The 6,315-nt window shown below is 33.1% G+C and overlaps 1 pseudogene; it reads right to left on the bottom strand.

Moving 5' to 3' along the window:
- Positions 1-2,977: 2,977 nt before the first annotated feature.
- On the bottom strand, positions 2,978-6,003 carry LOC100788552 (sucrose synthase 2-like; annotated as a pseudogene).
- Positions 6,004-6,315: the final 312 nt, after the last annotated feature.

The raw sequence follows: 6,315 nt of genomic DNA, 5'->3' as shown, positions 1-6,315 counted from the left end.
AGACCAGAAGAGTGATCAGCCTCTTTGGCGTCCTGCTGTCCCCAAAGGGTGTTTTAACCTTCAAGGTTGCGTTTCATCATTTTTCCCCTACGGTCCTATTGCCGTCCCCTGGGGAAATTTCTTTGTTCGCCTATCATTCCTTCTTCAAGATCCTTCATGTTGTGGAAGGTTTTCCACCATATGATGCCCACATATGACAACCTTAAACATAGGGGTTGCTTGTTGCCTCCGATGTACTCTCTTGTGGGAAGTTTAACGAATCCTCTAATCTGATCTTTCTCCAGTGTGAAATTGCTACTAAAATATGGTCTTGGTTACCGTCTAAGTTGAATCTTTTTCTTCACAGGTCTAACTTTTCTTCTTTATTTAATATTTTGCAAAAGGATTGGAGTGGCCAAGCGAGACATAAAATTAATCACAAAATCCAATTTCTCATATCAACCACGTAAAGAGGCATATGTGAAAGTTTTATTGAAAAAAAAGAGTCCGTATAAAAAATTATAATTAAAATCATGGCAAAAAAATATTATATATTGATAATTTATGATTAAATAACAATACAAACTTAAAATAATATGTAAGTACATAAAAAGACTGGACCGACACAAATATTTTTTTTTTTTCTGACTGCAAACTTTTAAACTCAAGCTCAATTGATTTTTTTTTTCTTACTGCAAGCTCAATTCGATTGCTAATGTTTATATAACTTTTTTTTTAACTTATCAACTTAAAAATACTAAATTATGTAGTTAGTGTCTAGTGTCCGTGGTGAGCGGAGTGAGATAGAATTCGAACAGAAATTTCTCAATATTCTCTCGTTGGGGAACACATAATGAAGTGAATGATGAGAGACAGAAAATGCAATACAAGAAAGTGTAGAAGCAGTACAAGATGTAAGGAACTACGCTGAGCAACACAATGATGATCGTTTGCATAATTCAGTCAGGAATACGATATATTAAAAATTAAGTCCTTCTACTAATTCAGCTTTTCCAATTCATAATTCAGGTGCACCCAATAGTATCATCCTATAGCATCCCCCCACAACCTTAGTCCTATATAAGATAATATTATTACTACTAACCCTCTTTCTTCTCATAAATTTACGAGTGTCTTAAGGATAAAATAAATGAAACTTGAGTTTTAGACTTATATAAAAAAAAATTCTGTTAATTTTTATAAAGTAAAAATATTTCATATGTTGAAAAAAAGGACACATTAAAAAAAAATGTTCAATATATAATTTATATTTAAAATAATAATTTTTTTCTTTAAATTTATTTTGAATCTCATTTAATGTTAGGCTCGTCCTATATCAACTTTGATGATAATAATTTTTTTAAAATATCTTTTTAATTCTTATGATTTAAATTTTTTACTTTTATTCTTTATGAAATTATTTTTATGTTTTTAATCTTACGAATTATATTTGTTTTATTTTTTGTTTTTATGACGTTTTAAATAACATTTTTTTACAGTTCAAATTATTATTTAAAGTGTTTTAAGCATTAAAAAAATAAAATTGTAAGGACAATAAATTAAAACAACTTTAAATTGAAAAGATTAAAAATATATTTAATTTTTTTTTTCAAAAAAATTTGGGTACGTAATATATGTTGTTCAATTTGACAAGTATTGGTTATAACTTTAACGTGCCAAAAGATTCAAAACCATTTCCCATGATCTGTGGGTTGCTCCACATCTTTTTCCCTCGATATTAGTGGAATTCGGGATTGGATAAAGGGAAAGGTTAATTTGGATCCAAAATTGACCACTCAAAGCTGTCCAAGAAAACAAACACCGATGGGAAACGGAAACTAAATTAGATCAGATATTTCATGCTATTGACAACAGTCTTTTCTTCTTTCTTTCTTCTGTTTTTTGTGCTTTTATCGTTAAAATGGTTTGATAAGATTATAGATATACAACTAGGTTAACTTTCTCCTTACATGAGTATTAAATTTATATTTTCAATTTATAAAAGTATTTTTTATATTATTTAAATTTTTAAATATTATTAATTAATTAGTTTAAATTTTAATAAATATATATTAGTAGATATGTTAATATATATTTAAATATATTTTTATATACACATATGTTTCAGAATGATTAAGAATATCGACTTAGGTAGAAGCTTTTTGATTTAATATTGTCTTGTATGTTTTATTTTGTCATTTTTTTTAAAAAAAGAAGAAGTTAATTTTATTCATTTTTTGTCTGCACACTTTATTTGGGATAAAAGAAATTGAGTAAAATTATTTAATTATAATAGAATTTTGTGCTTTCCCTATTAAATATTTATTATGGTTTTCACCTATATTTTTCTATTTTACACTTGTTGTTAATGGCATAGTTTCAACATTTTAGATATATCATAATTAATAAATAAAATATTTTATTTATTAATTTGATCACATGATAATTTATTATTGTAATTATAAAAACTATTCCAGAAAAACTAATAAATTAATTAAGGTATTATATAAAATAAAAATTCATATAAGATTTAACAATTTAATCAAATCAAATATATACTCATGGTAATTTTCTTAATTGTTTATATCATTTTGTCAAATTTTCTATAGATAGTTTTTTGTTCCAAAGTAATTAAAACTCAAAAATTAAAAAGGAGAAAAAATCACAAGTAGAATGATAAAAAATTGTTTGATTTAATTAACCTACAAAAAATAGTAATATGTCTTTTATTAAATAAATTTTGAAAATAAATATACTTAATAAATTGATTAATTACCAATCAAACACTATTAATTTAGTAAATATATATATATATATATATATATATATATATATATATATATATATATATGGAGGAAAATAGCTTAGTTAGGATTTTAAGTGAAACTTATAAGGAAGAAGATGATCATTGTTAGGGAGTAGAGGATAAGTGTCTTGTTTTGAGGACAAGGTAACCTCCTTTCACTACTAATTTCTATTGAAATTCTTCTTACCCTTTTCATTTCCATTCATGGTTTATTTATACATGATTCATAATTGTCTGGTAGTGGAAATAAGGAAATCATAAAGCACTAATATCTTCCTAACAGAATTGCACTAGTAACTTCCTAATAGAATTGTTTTTTTTTTTTACAGAACCATTCATAACAAATTTTGTTATAACCTACCCCTAGTGCTAAGTGTTGTAGTCCTTCAAATAAGTGGGTCTCGAAACATTCCTTTTGGGCCTGGTAGGTGCTACTGGTATTGCTAGCATTACCCACCTCTGGAAAATCAACCTTGTCCTCAAGGTTGTAAGGGACTGCAAGTGTGTCTGCTATGTAGCGACACAACTCCTCGTTACCTACCCTATTTGTTTGGGCAACAACCCAACGAAAATCACCATTTAAATGATATTTTTCATGAGCTCGTGCATCTTCTCAATTTCTGCAATTTCTGCTCTTTCATTGGACTTCTTTACATCAATATAACCAGCTACTACGACAAGGTTGACCAGTTCCCTCAATATGTTGTTCTTACCAAAGCATTCTACCAATCCAATTATGTTTTTCACTTTGTCTAACCTTGCCATGGAGAAAATTACGGGCTTTGACTTGTCTTTCAATGAACCAACGCATTCATTAGTCTGCTCAGGATCAAATAACAACTTTTCAATTGAACTATGTAGGGCTATAAGCCTGTTCTGCTTTTCAGAGTATGGGAAATATGTTGACATATCAACTCCAAGAGAGACAATATTGAACTTGGGATTAAAACATCAATGCCATGGATAACCCTATAGAGCCCGGGAAGATAAAACTAGTGTGGCTCTCATACTGCCTGACAGTATTTTTTGTTCCTGTAATCTCCTGGTATGTACTGGTGATTGTAAAATCAACATTATATCCGGCTATTAGGTCAAAAGTAAATTGGCATGAAAAGTGGGATATATCCTCAAATTTCTTCCAATATAAATATGACTTTAGATATTTTGTCTTCTCAAGTGCATGTGTGATTGTGCACCGAGTAACTCCCATTTTATAAGCCAATAAAGATGCAACAAGATTCCCATCACTGTAATTTCCAATGATAGAAGTAGGATGCCCTTGTAACTCAGCAACAATTTCACTTGCAACAGCTTCTACATAAGTCTCTAGATAAGTCCACACAAGAAACCTTGAGTTCCATTTACTGAGAGTTCCTAACTCTGATCTGAATTGAACTCGCAAAATATGAGTATGGTCAGTACCACTAACTCTTTCTAACCGCTGGTTGCATGTTGTCCCCTTTGCATTGGCTATTAACCTGGTAAAAATTAGAATTCTAGGAGTGAAATCAAGCCCTTGTTTCTTGATCTGAAGGAGCATCTCATTTTCAAGGGCACACACTTGATCTAGTATATAAACAACTTGGCCACCAATGTCAGGCAAACCCAAGACATTGGCTTGTCCAAAGTAGCCATGAGGAGATAATATAGCAACGTTGAATACCATTGGCTCTCTCCCAAGAAAAGTCTCTAGTGCATAATGATCAGGAGCCTGAAGAAAATCCAGGAACAGATGCATCATTTCCAATACCTGTTCAATAGTATCACCCCAACCTCTCTCAAAATCCATTCCTTGTAATACATATTCAAACTCTGAATAGAGTGTATCACTAGCAAGTTTAGAAAGATAATCCTTGGTCATGGCTAATGCAGACTGAAGATTGGAAAAGGTTTGTACTCTATCATTTATCATTAGAGTATGACCCTTGTATTTGTGAGCTTGGAGGGAATCAAGCAAAGGTTGCAAGGAATCTTTGGTGCGAAACATAATTGGTGAGAGGTGGCGATTAAGAAATTGGACACCATTGCCAATGGATGCGGAGTGGAATGGGCAAGGAAATGTGGCATTAAATGGCTCAAAGTCAAGCTCCAATACAAAATTGTCATTAATCTTTCCATCGACAAGTTCTTCTTGAAGCTGAGATATTCAGAAATGCTTAATTGCTCCAGGCTGAGGTCAGAGACATTAACACAAACATATTCCCAAACACCAGGTCTTGGACGAACTGGTATTGCCACAAAAGAAGGCAAAAATATGACATCCTTCAAACAAAACAACAAGTCCCTGGAGTTGAATTCTAAAAAAGTGTCCTCAGTTTTCATTGAGAGTAAAGGAAGAAGATGAGTCTCTAGATTCGGTTGAAAACCATCCTGGTTCCCTGTGTGGTAGAGATGAAAGGCTAGTGTGGAAAATGCAGAATCATGAAATGATACAGGATGATGTTGGTGCATTTTTTCAAATACCAACCTAGCAGTGTTGACGTCCCCACATTTCACATACAGAGTTATCAAAGCATTAACCACATCGACATTTGACTTCAAGGTGCACACAAATATCACAACTACGACCTCGCCTGTATCATCAAATAGTTGGCATGCATAAGCTACCCAACCATCAGATAAATGTCACACAACTATAGGGTCACAATTAGCATTGAACAAGTGTGAGCACGGTAACGATTATGGTGACCACCAGAGGGGAAGGTGGGAAAAAACCATGGGAGGAAGAGTTGGCATGGTTGATATGCGTTGCCGCGCCATTGGTGTCGTTGGCATTGCGGAAGCCTTAGGTGACCTTCGGGAGTCATCTGTTGGTGGTGACTTCATGGTGTTCATCGGTTGCAAAGATGTGTTGTCGATGTGGAACAAGATGGCAGTGAAATCGAATCTAAGACTCGGGAGGTCGGTGTCTATGTTCTGTGGCTCCATCGTTATGGTCTCCACAAGTGGGGGGTGATTTGGGAGAAGATGGAGTGGGTGTGAGAACGGATAGCCAGTCAAGGATGATGTCGAGCTTGACGGTCATCTCCAAAGTCTTGGTGATCATAGTGGATAGGTTCTGGGTGAGGTGGTACACAGCCTCTTCAACGCGTCCATGGTGGTTTGGTGGCTGTAATGAACGGGCATGGTCAAAGACAGGGGGCAGTCGTCATGGGCGGCAGGTCGAACCAAATGTTAGGGAATAGAAGATAAGTGTCTTGTTTTGAGGACAAGGTAACCTCCTTACATTACTAATTTCTACTGAAATTATTCTTACCCTTTTCATTTCCATTCATGATTTATTTATACATGATTCATAATTGTCTAGTAGTGGAAATAAGGAAATCATAAAGCACTAATATCCTCCTAACAAAATTGCACTAGTAACTTTTTAACAAAATTGTTATTTTTTTTCCAGAACCATTCATAACAAATTCTGTTATGACCTACCCCTAGTGCTAAGTGTTGCAGTCCTTTAGATAAGTGGGTCTCGAAACATTCCTTTTGGGCCTGGTAGCTGCTGCTGGTATTGCTATCAATCATCTCCAACG

The sequence above is a fragment of the Glycine max genome, chromosome 1, assembly GCF_000004515.6.
Source record: "Glycine max cultivar Williams 82 chromosome 1, Glycine_max_v4.0, whole genome shotgun sequence".
Taxonomy (NCBI): domain Eukaryota; kingdom Viridiplantae; phylum Streptophyta; class Magnoliopsida; order Fabales; family Fabaceae; genus Glycine; species Glycine max.
The sequence above is the reverse complement of the archived record's forward strand: the minus strand, read 5'-3'. Positions and strand labels throughout refer to the sequence as shown.